A 12,500-nucleotide genomic window follows, 5' to 3' on the forward strand; every position below is an offset into this window, starting at 1 on the left:
CATATGAAGTTTAAACAATATGAGATGGCAACAGATTGCACAGTTGAATCACTAAGGTGATGTAAAATAATTGTTCTAAAATGCACCATCACCATTAAGCAAACTATTCCTAAATGTGCCCAGCACTGGGCTAGGTGGTGGATTTATTAAGCATATTAAGCATTGCTTTCACTTTTAAGATTTGAAGGTATTACAGAACTTTCATATTTTTAAAGGTTAAGTGAGATTTTAAATGTACAATACAGTGATTATGTAACAGGCATAGAATAAATACTGTTTCATGACTAGGAGAGTGGTTTTTTTGTTTTTGTTTTAGTGCGCTAGCAACTCTGTTTTCAAATGTTATAGAATTCTTAAGGATATGAAAACCTATATATGAGAAAGGGGTGCCTCATCCATTCATTTGTTTTGTGCAATAAGTGTTTTAACACAGGCATGCCATTTCTGAGTTAAGGGTGAGGCTAAGCTGTACTTCAGCGTTTCTCTATCAAGCAAAAAACAATTTCAGCAACGGCACTCATTTCCCCTGGTAATTTTTTTTTCATGGCGAGTTACTAAATGCTAGATGCTAGAGTCAAAAAGAAACCTGACATCTGGGGAGGTGTTGAAGGGGTGTTAATAGTTCTAGTTAGACGTTTGGCGGAGCATTGAGGATAAGATTTTTAAAACACCAAATGCAAGGGGGGGGGGGGATTATGGTTTCGTAGGGACTCTCTCCCCTCTCCACTCTCTCTCTCGCCACCAGTCCATCCCCCCCCCCCCCCCCCCAGTTTAGAGGCGGGTTCAGCGAGATTAAGCTGCAGGAAACCGAGAGGCTCCACAGCGCTGCCGCCCCGGCCTCGTGATGTAATTGTTATTTCTTATTCGGAGACTGTACCGAGGAGAGCTGCCGAAGAAGTGGCAGCCCTGTTCTTTTTGCCTTGTCTGGTAGGGTCAAATTCTTCCCGGGATGATGTAGATTCGCTGACAGACTCTGCCGGAGACTTCGCAGTGACAAAGCAGCTGAAGATAAACCCTGCTCCTGGGTCCTACGTCCGTCCAAGCAGCTGAACGGGGCACTCCTCAGGTCTCCTCCCCAGTTTTCCTCTCCGAGTCACTCCACATTTATTCCTGGGTGCCTACTACGTGCTAAGGCGTGGGGTCAAAGTGACCTGGAGTTAGTGCCCGTGCCCCCCAAGATTAAAGCAGGACACACAGATTACAAGGTGGTGGAAGCTGGGGGTGGGTGAGAAGGAGCCGAGGGAACGCGTGTCGTGGGGTGAAATGGGAGGGGGACGCCAAGGCGCCAGCACCCAAGCGGGACCTGGGCGTCCCGGCCCCCAGGCTGTGTCCCAAACGCGAGCCCTCGGCCTGTGTAACGAGAACAAGCCCCCGGGCCCGGGAGGAGCTGTCCAGGCTCCTCCGGCGGTCAGGGGCGGCTGGACAGAGCCGGGAACCGAGGGGGCCGGCTCGGGCGCTTGGAGCACCCACCTCTCCCGGGCGACGCGGTCCTCCCGCCGCCTTTGGGCCCTGCAGCCCCCGCCCGGCCATCCGGAGGGCGGGCAAGGAGGAAAACAACAAAACGGGGCGGGGGGGCTCCTCAGCTCCCACGAGCTGCGGGGACCCGAGCTGCTTTCTCCTGCCCGGGTGACAATGGGAGGGAGGGGGAAAAAAGGGTTAAGAAACTTGGCTGAAGAGCTGAATGGCGTGGAGCGGCGAGGGGAGGGACTGGGCCGCGGCGGACTCGGCGGCGGAGGGAGGAGCGCGGCTGCGGGCGGGCGGCGAGCGAGGCGCTCAAAGTCAGCCTCGCAGACATTGCAGCAGAGCCCCGAACTCGGGAGGAGGCGGCGGCGGCGGCGGCGGCGGCGCGGCGGTGGCGGAGGAGGCGGAGGAGGCGGAGGAGGCGGAGGAGGCGGCGGCCGAGGCGGAGGGACGACCCGGCCCCAAGCCCTCCCTCCCGCCAGCGCACGCCCGCCGGTGGCCCCGCGGCCGCCACTGTGCTTGGCAGCACTGCTGCTCTGAGGGAAGAGCTCGCCGGGGCGCCGGGGAAGGACGGGGCGGCGGGGCGCCTTCGTGGAGTGAGCCTGACGGAACCCAGGCTCGGAGCCGCGGCGGCCTCGGGTGAGTGGCGGCCGCGGCCGGGGGCTCCGGGAGCGGCCGCGGGCGCCGCCGGAAACGGCCCGGGAGCGCGGCCGGCGGCGGCGGCGTTGGAGGCGTTGGCGGGCAGGGCCGCGGGGGCGTCGGGGCGGCGGGGACCGCGCGGCCGCAGGCGGGAGCGAACGCGGACGGCGGGGTGGGCTCGGCGGCGGGGAGGAATTGTTTCCGGGGATACTCCGCCCCTCCTGCGGGGTCCGAATCTTCCCGGGAACTCGGGGGGCCCAGGCAGCCGGGCCGGCAAGTTGTGGAGTTGGCTCCGGGCTCACCGCCCGGTCCGTGACAGTCCTGGGCCGAGGGGCAGCCGCCATGTGTCCCCTGAGGCGGACCGGGCACGGGTGGCCCGGCCCGGGTCGCGCGCCCCGCTCGTCTGCTCCCTCGGCTCGGAGTGCCGGGCGCTTCTCGCCGCGCAGCTCTCGGTTCTGCTGCCCGGGGCGACCTGGGCGGCGCCGGGGGCTGCCACCTGCCTCTCGCCCGGTGCCTCCCTGCTCAGTGCTCGCCGGATTCCGGGTCAAGAAAAGTGAACAGGAAAAAGGGGACGGCTCTCTGGGCCCCCACCAGACCCCCCAGGCGTGACCGGTCGGTCGGTCCTTGTCCTCCCCCCGCACCCCCCTGCCCCGAGGGCGAGGCTTTTTGGACCCGAGGCCTCAACCATCACTTTAGCCCTGAGCCAGAAGCGGGGCTCACATTTGGGGTGAACCCTGTGGAGGTCCTGGGAGGCTTCTTTTCTCTCCTCTTATATCCGTGTCCTCCTTACTACTAGTGAATATGGTTTTATGAACGGTTTCCCTGGAAGTAGTCTACAAACCCTCCCATCCTTCCAAAGTTGTTTCCAAATTTTTAACCAAGAGTTGGTGTTCGGGCTGAAGGAACAAAGGAATCAACTGTGTCTCGTAGGCAAACAAGCTGGGAGTCTGTGACACATGTTGATCTCTGAAGCATTACAGGCGGTTCTACCTTCTATCTCATTAGTGATTTAATTGGTTTCTGAAGATAGTAAAAGAAGAACAGAATGATAAGTACTTTTGCGTTAAATTTCTTAATAGGACATTTTATTTTGGACAAAAATTAAGACGTTCCTAGCTACAAGGGCTTTTCACTCAGTCGGTGGAACTAAGTTGGAGTTTGTCTCCGGTGATGTAGATGATTAAATTTTGAGATTGTGCCGGGGCTGAAAAACTGTCTTTAGAGGAAGAAAGACTGTCTAGGTGTCCAAAGTAAAACTAGCGTTGGGTTATATACGATGAGTACTCTTTACATTTGGGAGGCTGGGATCTGTGAAGCAGAGTGCTTTGGTTTAATTCATTCTTTAAAGTTATGAATTACATTGAACCTGCTTAGTAGTGAACCATAGGTTTAGCAAATGGGTGCATCCTCCCGATGGATTATTCAATGTTTAACCACCAGGTTGCCACCTTCGTGGGAGAGACACTGAAATAAGTGGAACTTCTAAACAAATATAGTGCTTCAATCGCCTGGCACCTAAGTAGGTTGCTGCCTGGAGTATGTTGAAATGTTTTTCACCTTAGAAATAAGTTGCTTTGGTTTTGCCCGGCAGTTTGGTAATGTCGAGTGGGTTTAGCTGGTTCAGAGTAAGGCTTCATCAGCAGTAGTAACTTTTCTCTGTCTGGAATTAGTTCCTAGAGACAAAGAAGAACAATCAGTCATTGGAACAGCTACTCCTCTGCAGACTGTGGGACTGACTGTTCTTCCAGCCCGCTTCATTCACTCTGGTGGGGAAACACCTCTTTCCATACTTACCCCTGAAAGTGCCCGAAGAATAAATACATATTAAAAAAAAAAAAAAAAGAGGACTGCTCATTGTTAGTTTTACTCATAAAGTGAGGTCTCCGCAGTGCTTTTGAAGCAGTTGAAACCCTGGTGTAATGTCTGCGGGAAAACTTGACTTAGATCCATTTCTTGAATTTGTCTCCAAAACTCTGTAGAACTTGGATTTTACTAATTTAAACACCCTAAAAGATTGTAAGTTTGTAATAAAGAAGTGTCTGTAAAGGAGGCTAAAGGCTCTTCTGACTCTTGCAGTTTTAAGAGCAAAACATCATGATAAAAAATAACCTATACCACCACCTAGAGTCTGTTTGTTAGTTTATTGCTCCTGAAGTTTGCTTAAATTGACATGTCTCTTGTGGCTCCAGTGTAGCCAGAAAATGATCAAGAAGTGCTAGCTTTCAAAAGGTCATCCAAGAGAACAATTATTTGTGTAATAAATAGAAAGTGCCAATTTAAATTATCCATGCTACCTTTAGAAATGAAAATTATGACATATCAAGTGGAGTGGCTGTTCTCCACAAGATACTAATTCAAAAGAATTTAAAACGGAGTTTTCAGTTTGTGCTCCAAGGTAGTGCTCTGATTGCTTCAAGACTTTTCTGCATTGTTAACCAGAGATTCAAGAAATCTTACAGATTAGACGTCATTAGGACTTTCTGAGGTGCATTTCAAACAGAAGCAATGATAAAATTATAAAGGAGTGTTAAAACTCCAGAAATTCTGGAGATTCAAAAGGCAGAGAGTGTAGGCAAAGTAGACTTAGGGTTCAGAGATGTGAAAAATAAATCAGTGTGAAATAAAGTGGTAGTCTGTCTTGCTGGTAGTTTATACACGGTAAAGCAATCTGTTAAATGGGAGACCTGGGGATGGCAGCTTTAGTGCCATGTGGCTTATCCCATTGTCTGGAGGAAGTAACGTTTCTTCCTTACGTGGTGTAACCTGAGAGAAAGATGGCCTCCAAGATCTTTAATTAAGTACCAGTTGAACAGAGAGAACTAGAGCACTGTATTAATTCTGTCAAACATCACTATTTTAGAACATTGAGGACAACTAAAAATGAATTAACTCATATCTGAAAGCAGAGTTTTTATGGAAGGTGACAGATGAGGCAAAATATGTCAATCTAAGGGAACAAGTAGGGAGATAAGAAGATATGTGATCCTTGGCTCTCTAGGAGCGAAGAAGGTTATTATTAATTGTACAGATTTCATTGCAAACCAATACTAGGCGTCAATGATACAGAAGGTAATTTTGAATCAGTGGCTTAGGATATATGATGTTAAAGGGATGAGGCTTTTAATTTTAAGACTTTCAGTTTGTAAGAAACTTGAAAGCTCATGTTTTAAGTGTTGTTTTGGAAAAGCGATACTAGTTTTGTGTATCAGGTTAGAAGATAATTCTGCCAAAATAAGTGCAAAACGTCTAATTTTCATCAAGGAAGTATTGTTCAGCTTAAATTGTGATGGGATCGGTTTTGTTTTTAAACTTTAGATTGCCGGATACAGTTAGGTTTTAGAGTGTAGGTTAATAGAGAAGAATTCTAGTTTATCTATCAGTGCTACACACCTCTGTCTGTATGGCTCTCTCCTCTCTCACCCCCTTTTCTAAAATAAATAGCTTGTACATTTTGGGATGTGTTTCTTCATGAAAATTGCCTTCATTCGTAGCTTCCCTTCTTGGCCGTGGTGGGGTGCAGTTCCTTTACTCCTGTGCTTTTTCCATATGCCCCTTCATAGGGCTAATACACCATCCAAGTGCATTTTGTTTTGTTTTAATACTGATTTACTGTTTTGTTGGGGAAGACTGGGGAAAGAAGCATTTGCTCTTTTAACAAAGCCCCTGTACCCATGTCTTCCAACTGAGGAAATATTTTTAATGAAAAGTGTATCAATTACCAAAAAGCACATTGATTACTATTGAAAAGTCAAACAGTCTCAACAGAATAGGGCAGGGGGAGGGACTTCAGGATAATACGCTTGAATTTGAGAATCGGATTGTTCAAGATGCATTTCCTTAAGTTGCTGTCTGGGGGGGTAATGAGCAAACTCATTCTGTAGAATATATAACCTCAGGATGATCACTAAGACTTGAGAAGGTAAAAATCAGGAGTGTCAGATGATGAAGCAGGCCAATGGAATGGAACTGAGAATTATGTCCAGAGGTTGGAATGAACAAAAAGTAAATGGAGGAGAGAGATCTTGTTTCCGTATCCTGTTTGCATCTGATGCTGAAGCAGGGACATGAATTGCTGATGGTAATGGATTCCCTTTTATGAGGGCAGCAATATTATATAGTGGTTGTTTGGAGGGGGAAAATGACAAATTCCCCTTTTTGTGCCTGTGCACACTTTGCTTTTGAATATCTCTTAAATCTATCTAAGATGGAAAATCAAAACTGGGTACCAGGATAGAACCAGGAGTTATAGTTTGGAAGAAAATGAATTCATATTAGAACACCTTTTATTAATTCTTTTAAGGTCTTGTGTTTTCTAAGGGTCTTACTGAACATGGAAAACAGAGTGCTGAGGTTTGGGTGGTGAACTAGAGACCTCTTTTATAGGATTGCTGATACAGATAACTTGATGTCAATAATTACAGAAAGAATGTTTCCTTTAAGTACATTATCAAGGGCAGGGGAAAATTGCAAATAAGAGACATCTGAAGTCTTATCAGGGTTTCTTCACAAACTGTGGTATAAATGCCCATCTGTTTTTTTGTTCCTTGAAATTTAATGTTCAATTTGATGGATATTGAATAGTTAGGATTCTAAAAATTAGAGGTCATTTAGAACAGACCTTTCCTTTCACTTTACTACAGTTATGAAGGGCCGTTTTAATTTTTCATAATAAATACAGCTGTTGAGATAATGTTATACTAACTGCTGTCATTGTAATAGTATGTACTCTGCATTATGAACCTTGAAATTCAAATGGATTCCTGCACTATCTTGCAAATATTACAAATAAAGCATAACAAACCTTGTGATATTTTAGGGTATCAATACACCTGAAACAAGGTAATTTATTTTTAAGTTCATAAAACATTGAGAAGAACAAGAAAGAGTGAAACATGATACATTTTACCACTGTATTAGCATTTTGTTAAAATTAATACCTTAAACCATGCTAGGGATAACATTTGGCCTAGAACTCTAGGAGCAATATAATAAGTAGAATTAAAGAATTTCTTAGGAGACTGGCGACTCAAAAATGTAGTTATGAAAAAAAGGACTACTACACTGTATTTACTAAGTAGTAGTAAGATTTTTTTCTTAATGTCTTTAGCAGATTTTAAGGTAGATTGTTCTTGAAGATAATGTTATGGATAATTACCTGATTGGGATAATTCATCTGGTTTGTTTTTTGGTTGAGATAAATTCAAGGATAACTCCAGGATATGTTGAAACTTTGGCTAGGAGGATGCTTGTGACATCCATGCATCCATCCATCCTCCCTCCCTTCCTCCCTCCCTCCCTTCCATCCTTCCTCCCTCCCTCCCTCCCTTCTTCTCTCCCTCTCTCCTCCCCCCTCCCCACCTTTCTCCCTCCAACTATCCTCTTTCCCTCCCTTCCTTCCATCTTTCCTTCTTTTTTTTTTTTTTAAGATTTTATTTATTTGAGAGAGAGAGAGAGCACATGAGAGGGGAGAGGGTCAGAGGGAGAAGCAGACTCCCCGCCGAGCAGGGAGCCCGCTGTGGGACTCGATCCCGCGACTCCAGGATCATGACCTGAGCCGAAAGCAGTCGCTTAATCAACTGAGCCACCCAGGCGCCCTCCTTCCTCCTTCAAGAAGGGGGGGCGGCGCATTTTGTTAAGAAATTTGGAAATAGAATTGCTTCTCTGGCAGGATTAATAGTTGTGTTTGAAATTCAAACCTAGCATGCTTCACTCTCCCCAGGAAATTTTTTGACTTAGTATACCTCAGGGAATAAAAATTCTAAATTAAAACCCATCTTGCCTCTTTAACTTTGTGTCATTTAGCAAAAATGTCTTTAAGGATGAAAGGAAGAGACCCTTGTTTGCCTTAAATTCCAGGTCACTCTGTGACTAAGGCTAGTGTTTCAAGAAATATTAAACTAGAAGTCTGCTGGGAACTTGAGTCATCAGCTTAAGATACCACTAGGACCAGGACAACTCTTACTGACCTGATGTTGGTGTTGATTCAGAGCTTTGGTCGAATGGAGTCTCTTGCCCTTGGACATCTAATAGTCTTTTTTCAGTCACGTGTTAAATGACAGTCAGGGCTACTTATTTTCAAATCTGTAATTTGCTAATGAATTGAGGACAAATCAGGAATTAAGGAGTTAGGAGCTTCTGTTGTTATCTGTACCAGTTATGTGAGGATACTAGGTGAAAAGTCAGGTGATTAGCTTCAGATAGATAAGAGGAAAGCTTAAGTCGCTTGCGTGGTGGCTACACTAGCTTCTCTTTGTAGTTGTGTGCTTTCAATTGTTGAATTTGCCCGTACTGTATATAACATGTGAACATCTTAAATTTTACTGCATTTTTAAAAGATGATAATTTAGCATTGCAGTAGTTAGGAAATTATGTTTATATGCAGTCTTAAAAGGAGAATACTATTACAATTGTGTTGATTTAATGACATAATCTGGATAAGAGAGGTGACATGGGACAGAACATAATCAAAATTTGAGAGTTAGAAGTTCAAGATAAAAAAGGGTTTTCTCTCTTGAGGGATCTCTCCAGAATTTGAGAGATAGGAAATCTGTAAGGGATTGTAAGTGGTTTTTGAAAGGCATACTTTCTTAGATATTTTTTTCTGATTCTTGAATTTATGAATTTATAGTAATCTACAACAGAGTGGTGGATGTATACACTAGAAAAGAAACAAATTAAGGGAAGGAGGGAGGATAGAAGAAGGGGAAGAACACCAAGAAAAAGTATTAGAAAACATACGAAACCCTCCCAAATAGGATATAGTAAGAGACATCCTCAAAATTAATTAATCACAGTTTCAGTTTTTTCCTGTAAAAGGAGTATTTGCACAATGGGTCATATAGGCTCAAGTTTGATTTTTGAGAAACAAATTTTTAAGTATTTGTTTTGTTATCCCTCATATACTTTTTCTAGCTTAGGATCTGCTACTAAAACAATGTATGGGCACCTGGGTGGCTCAGTTGGTTGAGCGACTGCCTTCGGCTCAGGTCATGATCCTGGAGTCCCAGGATCGAGTCCCACATTGGGCTCCCTGCTCGGCGGGGAGTCTGCTTCTCCCTCTGACCCTCCCTCCTCTCATGCTCTCTCTCTCTCTCCCTCATTCTCTCTCAAATAAATAAATGAAAAAATTTTTAAAACAATGTATGATGCAGATAATGGGAAAGTCCTTTTATCTCTCTGGGTAACATCGATAGACTGTAGAACAAGGGGGTTTGTTTGATTTCTGAGTTCTGGAATTTCAAGATTTCAAACCTATGGTTTTAAAATGAGTAGACATGATAGGGTAAAAACTTGAAATATAAAAAAAAGCTGCCTTTTTTTTGTGTTTTCCTTTTTTATTAGGAGAAAGATCAGGAAAAGGAAGAGGATTTGAGGGCACCTGCTTTGTGCCAGGCATTGAGCTGGCTACTTTACGGTTTCCATGTGGCATAAAGCTATCATTTTCTCTACTTCTAGTCTGAAAAATTCTTGAGGTCACACAGCTAATTTCATTGATAATAATTTGCTTTTTCATGAGAATATGCCATCTTCTTAAGAGAAAACCAGTCCCTATTTGATTTTTAGAACATCATCAAAAATCCTGCTCCCAAACTTGGCAGCCACAGAACTCAAGCAGCATATCCAGTCCACCCAGCCAGGATTCTCCGAGACCAGTCTTAGGAGGAGGGCACTGTTTCCAGTTGATAATTCTGCAGGAGTTAATGTTAATTCTCAAGAGAACTGATGCCCCATTCCCTGTGCTTGCCCGAAAAATGTAGACACCAAGGGCAACTATGCAAGTTCCTTTCCATCCTCAAATGCTAAGCCTTGTGAAGTATACCACAGAATTACGGTAGTGTTCTTTGAGGCAGAGAAAGCAACTGTGCTTCTTGATATAATTCATTAAAATACCTTGTCATGATCTTAATCCAGGTATTCCCAAGGCTAATGGTGTTTGTCTACCTCAAGGAGCAGTTGCTGCAAATTCAGACCCATAGCTCTTCCTAGTTGAAAAGTTAAAATTCTTGACTGTAATGGTTCTTGACATGAATTTTGTTTTATTGCCCTATTTTCACCCACAATAATTTTATTTTAAAGACTACGTTATGCTAATAAACTAGGCTCTTTGATATGAAGACGAAATTAATAATACATGAATTTATCAGAAGGAAGCAGAAATAGAAAGATGAGTATTTGACTTCATTTGGAAGTAGACTATGGTCAGAGAAGAGGTTTTTGATTTAGGGAGGTTTGTGGCATGTAGTATATTTTTAAGTATACATCAGACATGCTCTTTTCTTGTTGAGGTCATGAGAAATGTAGTTATAAACCTCTCTACCTCTTTTTACTTACCTCATTTAAACTTTATGGAATTTTGAACCCAAAAGAATCACGCCAACTGGTTCCCTCTACATTAAAAGGTACAGTCAAACTAAAACTACATTTTGAGACATAAGGATGAGTAATAAGGCTCATATACATAATATTTTCTAGTGTGCTTTGGATTTTGAATTGCCAAGTAAATGTTGGATAAACAAAAGGGTTTCTATAAAAGCTGCAAAGGAATGTTTTACTATCATGTTTTATTAAGAGAATATATTGTATCTGGCCAAGTAAGAAAGAAACTGTGTAAGTGAACTATCGGGGGGGGGGGGGAGAGGCAAACTTTCTAGAGTTCAGGTGTGTGTTTATATTATTTCTCTAACCCATCCATGCCTTTTTAAAAAATTTAATTGAAATAGACTGAATCTCCATGAGGCCAGGGATTGAAGATAGAAATTCTATTCACCATCTGGTTCTTTCCCCAAATCCAGATGTTTGGTGTTGTTGAGGCGAAACTCAAAGCAATGCATTGTTTACTTTGTTAGTAAAACATTGCTCTTACCCAGCATAGTAGTCCTTGACTGACCTGAATAAGCGTCATCTTTTCCCTTTTTTTTGCTTTTTTTGCTTCAACTTTCACAAGTTGAAGTAATTTCATAGAATCCTTAGATTTTCAGATTGGAAGAGAATTTGATAAAAGCTCAGGATGCTCCAGGTTTAAGTATATTTGTCCCAGAGGTATCTTGTCTTCCCCATTTTCAAACAGGTCGGTTTATAGAGGCATCTTGCTTAACGGAAGAGCACATAGGATAGGTAGTTGGTATGAACTATAAATCAAATAGTGATAAATGCTACCGTTTAGCACTTACACACTTTGTTCTTTTGATCCTCCTTTCTCTTTTTTTGTTTCATCTTTTCCCTGTTTTCCCAATTTCTCACTTGTCCTCCCCCCCCCCCCCCTTTATTGCCAGGGTATACATGTGATGCAACGGGGTAAAACTACTTGTTTATCTTCCAACATTATTGTCGTTGTTAATGCTGTGATGAGCACTGGGTGTTGTATGGAAGTGTGGAATCACTGTGTTGTACATCTGAAACTAATATTACACTGTATGTTGACTAACTGGAATTTAAATAAAAACTTGAAAAAACTAAAATAAAATTTCCAAAACATTTGTTTGCATTTTACAGAGGAAATTGAACCCCTGAAAATTTCAGTAAATTTTAAAACTCATACAGCTAGCAGTTGGGTAAACCCAGGATAAGAAATCAAGTCTTAATTTATTTCACACTTTGTTTTATTAAGGCAGTCTCAGCAAGAGGGCTGTGTACCAGGTATTAGGAAATAGTTATTAACCTTTGGTGATGGATCCAGCAGTAAAGTCCAAGCTGACCTTATGATAACCAGAAAGACAGTCGTGAGAAGTGGAGTGACAGAGCCAACTACATCCCCCTTGTTTATGTAGCCTATTTTCTTCTCCTGGGACTGCAATATGGTCTTCAGAACAGTCTTATGTGATTCATGTATTCTAGTATTTGGAATGTACTTTCCAGGCTGAGAATTTAAAAACAAGTTTTACAGTAGAGGTGCACATCTATTCATGTAGCAGCTTTTTTCCTACATGTTATATACATTTTGAGTTCTACTTAAAAATCAGTAGGGAAACTTCTCTTTGTAGATTAACAGGGCCAGGTACCTTGAGTTGACTAGTGGGATCAAAATACTCACAGGTCAGCTCTAGTCATTACTGAAGAGTCATGTTCTAAAATCATTAGTGCAGGTGGTTGGGTCTGTCAGGTAAGGTTATGGCCCCCGTTTCAGTGTTCTCCTGTGAAAAGGTAACAAGATGAGAGGCACTGTGTGGACTCTAGTGGTGATAATGTTCTGAACCAAGTGCATCTAGATTCACCCCTGTGGAATGAGAGCAAGAGAAGAAACCTAATGGTGGCACGGACTGACCACATTTTAACCTTGGTGAAGGAAATTGGGAAGGAATATTCTCACTCCTGGGACAGTGGGCAAGAGAGTGTAGATGCTCACTACAGCCCCCAGGCCTCCAACAAGATCAGATTTGTCCCTCACAGCTCTCGGTACTCCT

The 12,500-nt window shown here is 43.4% G+C and overlaps 1 protein-coding gene across 1 annotated transcript in view; it reads left to right on the plus strand.

The window, feature by feature from the left end:
* Positions 1 to 2,019: 2,019 nt before the first annotated feature.
* The window catches only part of NRIP1 (nuclear receptor interacting protein 1), a 96,014-nt gene continuing 85,533 nt past the window's right edge, over positions 2,020 to 12,500 (plus strand). Inside the window, exon 1 of the mRNA XM_028113755.2 lies at positions 2,020 to 2,100. The gene's annotated coding sequence lies outside the window, so the exon portion shown is untranslated. The remainder of the gene's footprint in view (positions 2,101 to 12,500) is intronic.

This window comes from Eumetopias jubatus, unplaced genomic scaffold, assembly GCF_037043125.1.
Source record: "Eumetopias jubatus isolate StellerSeaLion01/CBP00866 unplaced genomic scaffold, mEumJub1_p1.0 scaffold_1, whole genome shotgun sequence".
NCBI classification, from domain to species: Eukaryota; Metazoa; Chordata; class Mammalia; order Carnivora; family Otariidae; genus Eumetopias; species Eumetopias jubatus.